This window comes from Trichechus manatus, unplaced genomic scaffold (assembly GCF_000243295.1).
Source record: "Trichechus manatus latirostris isolate Lorelei unplaced genomic scaffold, TriManLat1.0 scaffold00006, whole genome shotgun sequence".
In the NCBI taxonomy this organism is placed as follows: Eukaryota; Metazoa; Chordata; class Mammalia; order Sirenia; family Trichechidae; genus Trichechus; species Trichechus manatus.
In genome coordinates this window covers 2158883-2172840 of record NW_004443942.1, presented here as the reverse complement: position 1 = coordinate 2172840, position 13958 = coordinate 2158883, and the positions used below count along the sequence as shown (strand labels likewise).

General features: G+C 36.8%; 1 protein-coding gene and 1 non-coding gene across 2 annotated transcripts in view; one reads left to right on the top strand and one right to left on the bottom strand.

Moving 5' to 3' along the window:
* Positions 1–13958, top strand: part of SBF2 (SET binding factor 2) — a gene marked incomplete at its 5' end in the record, with an annotated part of 451091 nt that overhangs the window by 119543 nt on the left and 317590 nt on the right. The window lies entirely within an intron of this gene.
* On the bottom strand, positions 1760–1831 carry TRNAG-UCC (transfer RNA glycine (anticodon UCC)). The gene has a single exon. It is a non-coding gene; the product is annotated as a tRNA-Gly (tRNA).

The window sequence follows — 13958 nt, the reverse complement described above, 5'->3', positions numbered from 1 at the left end:
CCTTTCACTTTGACCATTCCGGTCCCCAACCCAAACCAAGTTTTATTCCAGAATTTCAGTGATTATATCACCAGTTATACTGGCAATATGGATTCTTTCATAGAAACAATAGGTACTTTTGGTTTAGTTTCTGGTTAATAGGTTATGTGTATGCTCTCCTCTCTCCCTCTCTCCATAGGTAGGCAGTTTTCTAAAGAAAAGCTGTAGGTGAAGGTTGGCCTGTGCGTGCATGTGTGCATGCAAGCGTGTGTTCTAGCCTCCGTTGTTAAACAGCCCGTTGCTTGAAAGCAAGCACTAGTGTGGTACTGTGTCACTCTTGTTTAGGATCTGTAATTCAAGGGGCTTTGAGCCTTTAGCCAAGTTTAACCTTTTTAACTATTTCTGTTTTGTTACTGGCCATTGAAGATGTTTATCTTGTTTTTTAACCTGGATTTTTTTTTTAATCTATTTAAATATTTTATATGTCCTTTCCATGGTTTTGGAGCACAGGCAGTGATCAAAGGTTCATTATTATGCCATCCTGATTTGTAGTCAAATATCTAGGTTAACAGATTTCAGAATATACCTGGGTCAACTTCTTATCGGCGAGGAAAACTCAGGATTATAAATTTAATATTATTCTTTTACTGGTCCTCTGTAATAAGATGATACATAAATGCTTTTTATAGAGTATTGCTAAGTTGTGATTGTTGGATTTCATCTCAAATTCTGTGTGTAAATTCTCCATGAATTCCTTCTACCCAAGTCTTGTAAGCACTGTGGTACAATCAAATGAGAGTTACTAGCCTAGCAGTCTGTGGTCCTAGAGTCTAACTGGGTGAATCTGGGCATGCTATTTAACCTTTCTGTACCTCAGTTTCCTCCTTTATAAAAAAGTTTAATATCTGTCTTCATTTCTTGGGGCTACCATAACAAAATACCACAAAGTGGGTGGCTTTAAAAAATAGAAATTTATTTTCTCACAGTTCTCAAGGTTAGAAGTTCCAATTCAGGGTGTCAGCAAGGCTATATGCTCTCTCTCTGTTGGCTCTAGGGGATGATCCTCTCGTCTTTTTCAGTTTCTGTAACCTCTAATGTTTCTTGGCGTTCCTTGGCTTGTGGAGAGATTCCCACGTGCTGTTTTTTTCTCTGTATATGACTGTCCTTCTTTTATAAACTGCCACTCAGGAGGGATTAGGATTAAGACCCAACCTACTCCAGTATGACTTAGGTAACTAATAACATCAGCAAAGAAAAACCCTATTTCCACAAACAACATTACATTCACTGGTGCAGGGGCTAGGACTTCAACATATCTTTTGGGGCGGGGCACAACTCAATCCTTAACAATATCCACTTGTGCCGTTTCATGAGATTGTTGTGGACATTATAGAAGATAATCGAGTTAAGTAAACAAAGTTTTACTGTGTACCTGTTTGGAAAGATATGTATTTCTAGATTCTAGGGAAATAAAAATGGATTAAAACATAGTGCTTTTGTTGTTTATAATATAGTGAGGAAGACAGCCTGTTTTATAATCAGTTGTAATAAAGGTGGTGTTGTTAGCTGCTGTCCAGTCGGCCCCTGATTCATGCTGACCTCATGCACAACAGGATTGGACTGTTGTGATCTATAGGGTTTTCATTGGCTAATTTTTGGAAGTTAGATCACCAGGCCTTTCTTCCTAGTCCATCTTAGTCTGGAAGCTCCACTGAAACCTGGTAAGCACCATAACTACATGAAGCCTCCACTGATAGACAGATGGTGACTATATATGAGATGCATTGTCTGGGAATCGAACCCAGGTCTCCCGCATGGAAAGCGAGAATTCTACCAACTGAACTAGCACTGCCCTCTTGTAGTAAGGTTGACTGTGATAAATGCGCAAATACAGGTATAAACAAAGAATTATAAGGATCCAAAGGAAGGAGCTATTTTGACTTGAGGAAGTGAGCAAAGGCTTCCCTGAGGAGCCAATCTCCGATTTAAACCTGTTGCTGTCGAGTTGATTCCACTCATAGCTACCTTATAGGACAGAGTAGAACTGCCCCATAGGGTTTGCTAACTTAAATCCCTGTGCAGATGCCAATGTGCTGTATAAATATAGATGTACTGTTATTTTATTTTATATGCCAAATGTTTTTCCACAAACTAATCTGATTAAAGACAACTTAGCTATTTCTTCTGTTCCTTTTTTTTTTTTTTACTGTGTAAGTTTGACCTTACTATTATGTCTTCTCTCTTACTGATCCTGATGCCTGGCCCTAGGCATACTCTCATTGTGTGGCAGTCAGTCTTTCTTCTGTGAATGACTGATTTTCATGTTTTTTTTTTTCTTTCCCCCAAGTGAAAAGTTTTTTCTTTATATGTTTTAATTTTTGATAATGCAATTATTGCCTCCAGGCTGCCTTTTCAAAGACTGAAGTTCCAAGGAAACACCCATTTTGCTATTATCCAGATACAGTTAGACTGAGCTTTTATAGTAGAACATTTTGTTCTGTTTGCTATAATTTTTTTTAAAGGACATAGATAAACAGCTTAAACAGATAACCATCTCTAGTTGCTGCTTCTAACAATAATATTTAGCAGCCAGTGAGTATTCTGCAAGTGCCTTTCTCAGAAAGGGTGCATTAAATAAACAAGCAGTAAATATTTTGGATGACTGATTGATGATAGAATTTAAAGCTAGCCAACTGTCCTATCAGGCTAAAACATTGTTTTTCTGTTTTGATAAATAATACTTATCTTGTTTAGACAGGTCTTATCAAAAACAGTATTAGTATTTCATACCGAACATATTTTTTATAAAGCTCATGAGAGCTAAAACTAATAAATTTTGAACTGATTGAATCGTATTTCATTAGGGTTTATTTGATGTATATTTTGATTTATTTCCAGATCACAAGTTATACTGTATCCTGTGTTTTGAAGAATGATAGCTATTTTGCAGTATTCCACTCAATCAGCATGAATAGTAAATCTTTGTTTTTGCCATTGACATCTTAGCCATGGATTGAATTGATACTTGGAAACATGATTTCATTTAATCCTTGGCTACCAAAGGAAGAGTTAATTACAGATGTTTTGTGAGATTTATTTAAATATCTAGTGGTTTCTGTATCAGGAGCCACCATAATTTGAAGTATCATTTCCTTTACAGACGTTAGCACCGGTGGTCTAAGGGATGTAGCCATTTCTAGCACTCCTCTCTGGGTCCACAGAAGAGCCAGTTGGCTACTATATACATATTTCAGATGCAGGTGTTTTCTTGAATTACTTTGTTTAAGTAAACAACCATGCATCATCAGAATCACCAGAAACACCAGAAAGTAAACTTCTACAGGGCAGAGATTTTTTTATCTTTCTTATTCTATTTCCAGTTTCTAGAGCAGTGCTTGGCACATAATAGTTGTTCAGTAAATTAATTTTTGAATTAATTACTATTAGCTCTGATGTTACCATCACTACTCCCACTTCTTATATACATACTGACACATAAGACGCGGAACGTATTCTCCAACAGATGACCTTCTGTTCCCTCTGTTATTCCACCCTTTATGTCTCAGTTCCATTCATCAGTGACCTACTGTTTCCTTATACAATAACACAGTAGCAGTAACAATGAAGATGATGTTGATTGCCAGTATTTCTAAGTACCAGCTGTGTGATATGTCAGAGGTTATTAAAATAGTGTTTATTAATCACTTACTATGTTCCATGTGGTATGCTACAATTTATATGCATTGTATCACTTAATCTTAACAGCAGAATATGAGATATTTCATCTTGGAGAAAAACTGTGGTTCAGAGAAATTAGTTAACTTTACCAAAATCATAACCTAAATTCGGGGCAGAATCAAGACTCAATTCTTGTCTGTCTGCTACCGAAGGCTATGAGATTACCAAGTTTAACCTTCTCCATGAATTCCCTTTTCAGTATATCTGCTAAATTGTCATCCAGCTTCTAGTTTAATGTCCAGCAAAGGGGTTCTCATTCTCTAGAAGACACTTAATTCCATTGTTGTACTATTGTTATTAACGGTCCTTCCTAATATTAAGGAAATATTGATGTATTTTCTGTAACTTTTCAACTGTTATGTCTTAACAAAGCCGTCCAGAGATATCCAGGATAGAATGACTCTATCTTTATTTCCACTGGCTATATTTAACACATTCTATTTAATATACATTATATGTATAAACAACATTTGCCTGGCTATAAGCAAGAAATCTCTTTTCAGGTAAGTAAATTTGTGTTTAAACTTGTGTGTGTGTTACAAAAAAAAAAAAAAGACTGGAATCTAAAGAGCTCGTTGTTGTTAGTTGCTGCTGAGTGGGCTCTGACTCATACCAAGCTTATTATAGAATGAAACGTCGCCTGGTCCTGTGCCATCCAAAGAGCTTAATGGGCATGTTTTAAATTTTTAAAATTCTGTATCTGGCCTATAATTATACCTATATCTAGTAACAGGTAATAGAATTCAGTGGAAATGTTTTTTTGACTAGCCTAAAAGAAATTAGATAAAATACTAAGTAAAAATAGGTGAATGGGATTGTATACATACGTATGTTGTGTGCCGTTGAGTCGATTCTGACTCATAGTGACCTCATGTGATAGAGTAGAACTGCCTGCCCCATAGGGTTTTTCTTGGCTGTAATCTTTACAGAAGCTGTTTACCAGCTCTTTCTCCAGCAGAGTGGCTGCATAGGTTCAAACTGCCAACCTTTCAGTTAGCCAACTGCTCAACTGTTGCGCTGCCAGGACTCCTTATGCATACATGTAGCAAGAGTAGTAGAATTTGTAGAATGAAAGGTCAATCATGATAAGTCACATGTGAGACTTTTATAAAAATTGAAGAGCACTTTGTTTTATTTTTGTTTTCTGTTTTATCTTATTTTGCCATTCTTACTAGCTTGTTTGTTTAAGTCACCTCTAGGTTGTTGATGGTTACCATTTGTCAGGTTAGTTGTGTTTTTGTTAGCCTATCATTTCTTATAGATGGACTTTCTGAGAAGAATGATTTAGACATGTTTTCAGTATATACGCTTCAGACATGTTTTCAATATCTCTGTTTTTGATATCTACTATATGTCGCTGTGAGTCGGAATAGACTTGATGGCAACGAGTTTTTTTTGATGTGTCATATTGGAGCCCTGGTGACACAGTGGTTAAGAGCTTGGTGCTAACCAAAAGGTTGGCAGTTCGAATCCACTAGCTGCTTCTTGGAAACCCTATGAGGCAGTTCTACTCTGTCTTATAGGGTCGCTATGAGTCGGAACTGACTTGACGGCAACGGCTTTTTTGGTATGTGTCATATAAGGAGCCCTGGTGGCACAATGGTTAAGTGCTCGGCTGCTAACTGAAAGGTTAGCAGTTAACACTCATCTCTTCGGAAGAAAAGACCTGTCAATGTGCTCCCGTAAAGATTACAGCCTAGGAAACCCTGTGGGACAGTTCTGCTCTGTCATGTAGGGTAAGCTATGAGTCAGAATCTACTCCATGTCACACAACAACAGTGTGTCACATAGAGTGCTAATAAGCATTGGGCAAGACATGATTATATAAAGTGGGGTTCTCTCGCTCAGTTTTGTTTTTATTTAAAAAATTATGGAAAAATAACCATAATTTCATTTTATTCAACTTAATGTCATTTCATTCATAAATATTTTAGTATGTATTTCTTAAAGATAAAACTTCTTTTTGTTGTTTTTAACAACCACAATGCCATTATCATACCTAAAATATTAACAGTAATTCTTTAATATCACCAAATATTTGACAGTCTTCATATTGCCCTATCTGTGTATGCATGTCACTCTTTCACTTTTTTTCTTATTAGTTGGTTTGTCTGAATCATCATCCAAACAAGATCCAGATATTATATTTGGTTAATAGGTCTCTTAAATCTTTTTTAATCTATAGTTTTCTCCTCCCTTTGATTTTTCTTGTAATTCATTTGTTAAAGAAACTGCTGTGTCCCTTAATTTCAATGTAGTAAGGAATTTAATAATTTAAAATTTAAAATAATAATTTAAATAATTTTATTTCACCATTATGAGGAATATTAAAAATATACACAGATATAACTCAGTATATGTAAAAGCCTACTTTATTTTTTTAAGGTAACCTTTATTGAGCACTTACTTACTACATGCTAGGCACGGTTCTGAGCACTCTCAAGTTTACAGCAACCCTATGAAGAAGGCACTATTCACTGCGTTTTACAGTACTCACCCAGTTGCTCAGACCCCAAAATGCTAAACCTCATTCTGGATCCTTCTCTTCCCCTCACATCCCACATCCAACTCATTAACTGTACCTTCAAAATAATCCATCAATTTTTCTTTATCACCAACACTATGAGCACCATCTTAGCTGCCATCATCTCTCTCCTGGATGACTGCAGTAGCCTTCACCATATTGTGCTCATGGTGAAAAGATTCAAACAATAAAAAGTACACATCCTCCCTATTCTGACACAATAGCGCCTATTCTGACACAATAGAGTTAGCTTCTTGAGTTTTATTTCAAAGAAATCTGTTCATCTCCTAGTACGCACGTTTATATCCATCTGGAGCAAGTGCTGTCAGTGGCCTGCTCATTTTTCCTCAGCACCTTACATTTCTTTGCAAATTGTTCTGAATTCTGACTGCCAGCACCTATGATTTTTAGCCTGAGGGCTTTCTTTGTTCCCTGGATCCTGCTCTGCCTCCCCACTCCCCACTTTCTACATGTTGGCAGGTTAGAAGTGCTGGGAGGAATTAATGCCTGCAAGGATCAGCCCTTAATTGATGACTGACATGAGGGAAAAAACCTCCAGCTCCTTTACTCCTGAGTAGGATAACACTATAATGCGTGTTCTACATTGTTTCTCAGAGTTCCCTATCGGAATTGGGCTCTAGTTGCACATAGAGGTAGCCTGCTCATTAATGTACACTCTTGGCTGCCTTCTCTCCCCAGTCTCACTTCCCTACTCCCTTACCAGAGTTTCGTGGGATCACTTCACAAATAAATTACTTGCTCTTGAATCCTTACTTTAGGGTCTGCTTCTAGGGAAACCACATCAGTTGTGACACAGTCCAGGCCCTGCTTTAGAAACCTTTGGGAAAATCCTGTTTATTTGGCCTTACTCTAATTTGGCCATGTGTGATTTTTTACTTCTCATAAGAAGTAAGTATTATAATTTTGTCTATTCGTTAAAAATTTTTAAGTTATTGTGCAGTAAAATTAACCTTTTTTTGTTTAGTGTACAGTTTTATGAATTTAATCACATGTATAGATCTGTTTAACCACCGCTGTCATTAGGATAGGAGCCCTGGTAGCAGAGTGGTTAAGAGGTTGGCTGCTATCCAAAAGGTCAGCAGTTTAAATCCACCAGTCCCTCCTTGAAAACCCTATGAGGCAGTTCTGCTCTGTCCTGTAGGATCACTATGAGTTGGAATCGTCTCAACGGCAACAGGTTTGGTCATCAGAATAAGGAGCCCTGGTTGTGCAGTGTTTAGCGCTTGGCTACTAACCGAAAGGTTGGAGGTTCAAACCTAGCAGCCGCTCCATGGAAAAAAGATGTGGCAGTCTGCTTCCTTAAAGATTACAACCTTGGAAACCCTATGGAACAGTTCTACTCTGTTCTGTAGTGTCGCTATGAGTTGGAGTTGACTGGATGGCAACGGGTTATCATCAGGGATACAGAACTGTTTAATCACTCAAAAAAACTCCCTCGTGCTATCCATTTATAGTCACAGCCTCCCACCACCTGTAGTCCTTGGCAACCACGGACATGTTTTCTATTACTATAATTTCAAGAATGTTGTATAAATGGAGTCATACAGTGTGTAACCTTTTGGTCCAGGTTTCTTTCAAAATCAGCATAATGTCTTTGAGATTCATCAAAGTTGTTACATGTATCAACATGTATTGAAGAACATTTGGATTATTTCCATTTTTTAATAGAAATGGATGTTGAATTTTTGTCATATGCTTTTTTCTTCATCTATTGAAATGATCACATCATCTTTTTTAGCTTGTTACAGTTCTTATGTAAATATGTAAAAATCTCCATTGATTGATTTTCAAATGTAAACCAACCCTTCATTCCTGGGATAAGCCCCACTTGGTCATGTACTAGGCTTTTAATATATTGTTGGATTCAGTTTGCTAAAATTTGTTTTAAAATTTATGTACCTGTGTTCATGAGGGATATTGGACTGTAGTTTTCTTAAAATGTTTTGTCTGTTTTTGGTATCAGGGTAATACTGGCCTTATAAAATAAGTTTGGAAGTATTCTGTCCTCTTCAGTTTTTGGGAAGAGTGTGTGTATAATTGCTGTTATTTCTTCCTTAAATATTTAATAGAATTTGCCACTGAAGCCATTTGGGACTGTAGTTTTCTTTGTGGGAAATTTTAAACTACAACATCAATTTCTTTAATAGACATAGGGATATTTAAGTTATATATTTCTTCATGAGTAAGCTTTGGTAGTTTGTGTCTTTCAAAGAATTTACCCATTTCATCTAAGTTGTCATGTATTTGCATAAGATTATTCATAATATTCCTTTATGATCCTTTTAATATCTGTGGAATCTCTGGTAATGTTCCGTCTCTCATCCCTGATATTAGCAATTTGTGCCTTCTTTCTCTCTTTTGGTGATCAATCTGGCTAGAGTTTTTTTATCTCCTCAAAGACCCAACTTTTGCTTTCATTGATTTTCTATATTGCTTCTGTGTTTTCTATTTCATTGAACTCTGATATTTCCATTTTTCTGCTTACTTTGAATTTAATTTAGTCTTTGTCTTAGGCTGGGTTTTCTAGAGAAACAAAACCAGTGACGTGTATACATACATACATACATACATACCTACATATATAGAGAGTGACAGAGAGAGTCATCAGGAAGTTGATTACATCATTACATAACTGCCAAGTGACATCATAACTGCCAAACCACTTGAGAATCATGGCCCAGCCAAGTTGACATACAACCATCACAGTCTTTTCTCTAGTTTCTTAAGGTGGAAGCTAAAGTCATTGATTACATCTTTCTTCTTTTCTATTTTAAGTGCTTAGTGCTACAGATTTCCCCTTAGATCCTACTTTAGTGACATCTTACAAATTCTGACATGTTGATTTAGTTTAAAATATTTTCAGATTTTCCTTTTGATTTCTTCTTTGACCCATAGGTTACTTAGTTTCCAAATATTGTGAATTTTCCAGTGATTTTCTTGTTTCTGATTTCTAATTTAATTTCCTTGTCTGCAAACATAGTTTTTATGACTTGAATCCTTTATATTTATTGCATCTTATTTTATGGCTCAGAATATGACCTAGGCCATAAAATAAGGTGCACTTGAGAAGAATGTGTATTCTGCTACTATTGGGAAGAGTGTTCTGTAAATGTTAGTTAGGTCAAGTTGGTTGATACTATTGTTCATATCTTCTATATCCTTAGACTGTTTTTATGTCAGCTTTTTCTATCAATTAGTTATAAGTTAAAGAGAGGTTATGAATTCTTTGACTAAAATAGAGGATTTATCTATTTCTTCTTGCAATTCTATCATGGCGAAGTGGTTGAGCACTTGGCTGCTAACCGAAAGGTCAGCAGTTTGAACCTACCAGGCACTCAGTGGGAGAAAGATGTGGCAGTCTGCTTCCATAAAGATTTACAGCCTTGGAAACCCTATGGGACAGTTCAACTCTGTCCTATAAGGTTGCTGTGAGTCAGAATTGACTCGACTGCAATGGGGTTTTTTTTGGGTGTTTATTAAGTACATAAATGGTTAGGATTTTATGTCCTCTTAACAGATTGGCCCGTGTATCATTATAAAATGCTTCTTTGTTCCTGTTAACATTCTTTGCTCTGAAATTGACATTGGTATTAATATAGCCACTCCAGCTTTCTTTTGGTTAATGTTAGCACAGAATATCTGTTTTCCATCCTTTTCTCTTAACTTCTTTGGGTCTTTGTATTTAAAGTGTAGTGTTTTGTAGAATCTTAGGTTTTTTACATTTTTAAGCTCTGGTGTCTTTAACTTATCACACACAGCCTGCAAGTGATATTATACCACCTGAGTGGATAAATTCAAATCATCATTTTCTGATACCAAGTATGACGATATAACAGATCTACACTCTTCCCTTCTCTGTTCAGTTCTACTATCAGCTGCTCATGCAGCATTTCTGCCTCAGACTCTAACCACCTGGAGCTGGATCAGAGCTCAGAAGTTAAAGGATTCAGTCCTCCAGAATGCCAGGTAGGCTCAAGACTTCAGATGGCAGCCTCAAGATTGGAAGTCCCCAGGACACCCATACTTTTCACTTGCTGGGTACAAGTTTGAAGTTTTCCCATTACCTTTTCAGGATGCCAGCCATAAGCCTGGAGACCCCAGGAGCTCTGCTCACTTCTCACCTCCTGACTACAAATTCATGGTTCACTCTACCTTTTTGGATACCAGCTGCAAACTTGGGAGTCACTAGGCCCCCCTCACTTCTGACCTGCCAGCTCTATGTCCTCCTTTGGATTCAGAAATTCACTAGAATGCTCGTAGAACTCACGAAAAGTACTTTGCTTGCAGTTACAGCTTTATTGTAAAGGATACAAAGTAGGATTGACATAAAGAAGAGACACATAGGGTGAGGTCTGGGAGGATTCCCAGTGTGGAGTGTCTGTGTCCCAGACATCAGTGTCCCAAAGAGAGTACATCACCCTCCCAAAAGCAGATGTTTTTTACAAACCAGAAAGCTCATGGAGATTTAGTGTCCAGAGCTTTATTGAGGGTCTCATTATGTAATGGAAACTCTAGCCCCTCTCCCGAGGTCAGTTGGTACCATGAAGTGATCATGAAGTGGATTTCTCTGGCCTGGCGACCATGAGGTAATAATCATCATGAGGTAAGTCCCTCTGACCTGGCCACCCCCAACCCCAGAGTTGCTTGTTGGCGTATCCTGTCTGGTTTGGAGTCCTTATTGAGGACACTTAAACCGTTAGTAAAATTCCGAAGTTGTAGGGATTATCCCTCAGGAACTGAGGGCAAAGACCAAATTCTTTGGGGAAGGTTAAATTCTAAACACTACACCACTTCTCCTATAGTAGATAAACCGTACAGTAGTAGAACTCTTCCATTTCTCCCCTTTCAACCTTTGTGCTATTGTTGTCATACATGTACTTTTACAGATGCTATAAACTCTATGATGGAATATTATTTTTGTACAGTCAATTATATTTAAAATAATAAAAAATTGTATGCATTTACCCATGTAGTTTACACTTCTGGTAACTCTTTATTGTTTTTTGTAGATACATCTTTTCTGTCTGGTATCATTTCAGCCATTATGTCTTCAAATATTTTTTCTGCTCCCTCTCCCCCATACCCTCAACTCTTATTATTCATATATTAGGCTGCTTGAAGTTGTCCCAGAGCTCACTGATGCTCTTTTCATTTTGAGTAGTTCTTTTTTCTGTGTTTCATTTTCATTTCATTCTGTGTTTTATTTTTATTGTTATGAATTCAAGTTCCCTAATCTTTTTTTCTACACTGTCTAATCTGTTATGAATCCCATCCAGTGAATTTTTTATCTCAGACATTGTAGTTTCCATCTCTAGAAGTTTGATGTGAGTTTCTTTATATCTTCCACGTCTCTAACATTTTTTTCCCCCAAATTGATTAAAAAAATATATTGCTTTAATATCTGAAAGTTCAGTTGTCAGTACCTACCCTGATACTCTTTCCAAATGGTCATATTGTTTTTGTTGTAATGATTTTGCTTTTTCCAAAGACTTGTAAATCGTATATGCAAAGATTTAATTGCTTCCTATGAAGAAAGGAGGAGACAATGAAAATGCCTGGTATGGGGCTCCAGAAAAACAAAGCATTTATCTCTGTTTCTGTCTGTTGAGATGTTTTAAGGTTAATAATTGGGAATTGCTCATTTTAGAAGCCACATTGCTTTAAAAAAAGACACATGCTTCCTGCTGATAGGATTTTCAGACTGCCTAGAATTTATTATCATTCTGTAAGAGAAAAATCTTAATAGCTCAGCAATCAAATACATTATAAAATAATTTTAGAAAACCTAAGTATTTATAGTTTTTCTAATTGTTCCCTGTAAATTTTACTTTCCCTTCTTGTACAGTTATGTTATCAGGATTTGGAACTTTAAATTGCAGCTTTCATTGCATTTATAACAATATGATGAATGTTTTATCTTCCCTGGGAATTACTGTTTCCAGAGGTAATACGAATAGTCATCTGTTATATGATCTGTATTTCTTGAGTTGTTTTCTGTGCTTTTTGTTGTCAGCTTAACAAAATTAATCAGATTACTTCCCTAAATTCTAGAGAATATTATTAGATATCAATTAAGCATTCACAAATGGTTATCTTAGATACTAGTTTATAGACTAATTTTAAAAGAAAGTGAACCCATCTAGATTCATGTAGTTCAATGCTTAATTTTCATCATACACCCCATCTGTGAATGTTATGATTATTTCTATGTGAATCTAGTAAAAAGTTGTTTATATGTATTTTGAATAAAATATTAGCTGACCTTAAGCATTATTTTCCTGTTTGTTTCTTCATCTACATTTTTAAATAGCCCTAGATACTGATATAACTTCAAAAAAAAAAAAAAGAAAATCATATACCCAAAACAGACTGGTTACCATTACTAAATGCCTGTCTGAATGTTCATTTATTTTTTTCTTTTTTAAGTTGTACTTTAGATCCAGGTTTACAGAGCAAATTAGTTTCTCATCGTCATACACATACTGTTTTGTGACATTGGTTGCCAACCCCACAACATACCAGCAGTCTCCCCGTCTTGATCTTGGATTCCCTGTTACCAGCTTTCCTGTCCCCTCTTGCCTTCTCATCCTTGCCCCTAGGCTGGTGTGCCCATTTAGTCTCGTTTTATTTTATGGGCCTGTCTAATTTTTTGGCTGAAGGGCAAACCTCAGGAGTGACTTCAGTACTGAGTTAAAAAGTGCGGGGGCCATACTCTTGGGATTTCTCCAGTCTCTGTCAGACCGGTAAGTCTGGTCCTCCTTTGTGAGTTAGAATTTTGTTTTACATTTATCTTCAGCTCTGTCCAGGACCCTCTATTGTGGTCCCTGTCAGAGCAGCCGGTGGTCGTAGCTTGGCACCATCTAGTTGTGCTAGACTCAGTCTGATGGAGGTTGTGGTAGTTGTGATTCATTAGTCCTTTGGACTAGTCTTTCCCCTTTGTCTTTGGTTTTCTTCATTCCCTCTTGTTTCAGACTTGGTGGGACTAGTGGAGTATCTTAGATGGGCCACTCACAAGCTGTTAAGACCCTAGATGCTACACAGCAAAGTAGGATGTAGAACATTATCTTTATAAACTATGCTATGCCAGTTGACCTAGCTGTCCCCTGAGACCATGGTCCCAAGCCCTCAGCCCAGTAATTCGATCCATCAGGGAGTTTGGATGTGTCTGTGAAGCTTCCATGACCTTGTCTTAGTGAAGTGTGACTTCCCCAGTATTGCGTACTATCTTACCTTCAACAAAGTTACCACTTAATCTATTGTCTATTTAGTGTTTTTCCCTCCCCACCCCTGCTCCCTAGTAAGCATCAAAGATTGTTTCTTTTTGTGTGTAGACCTTTTCATGAGTTTTTATAATAGTGGTCTCATATGGTATTTGTCCTTTTGTGATTGATTTATTTCAAAGAATTAGACTAAGCTCTGATTACTCAGCAGAAACCATGCAGGCAAGAAGGCAATGGGAGTCCATACATAAAACTTTGAAAGAAGAAAACTGTCAACCAGGAATAAGATATCCTGCAAAACCCTTGACCAAATATTATGGCGTAATTAGGACATTTCCAGATAAACAGAAATTACAGGAATATGTAAAAAACAAACCTAACATACAAGTTTTATTAGAAGGGAGTCCTCAGTTAGAGAACCAACAATATCGGACAACAACCTGAATCTAGGACACAGGAAAGAATCAGCCAGATAC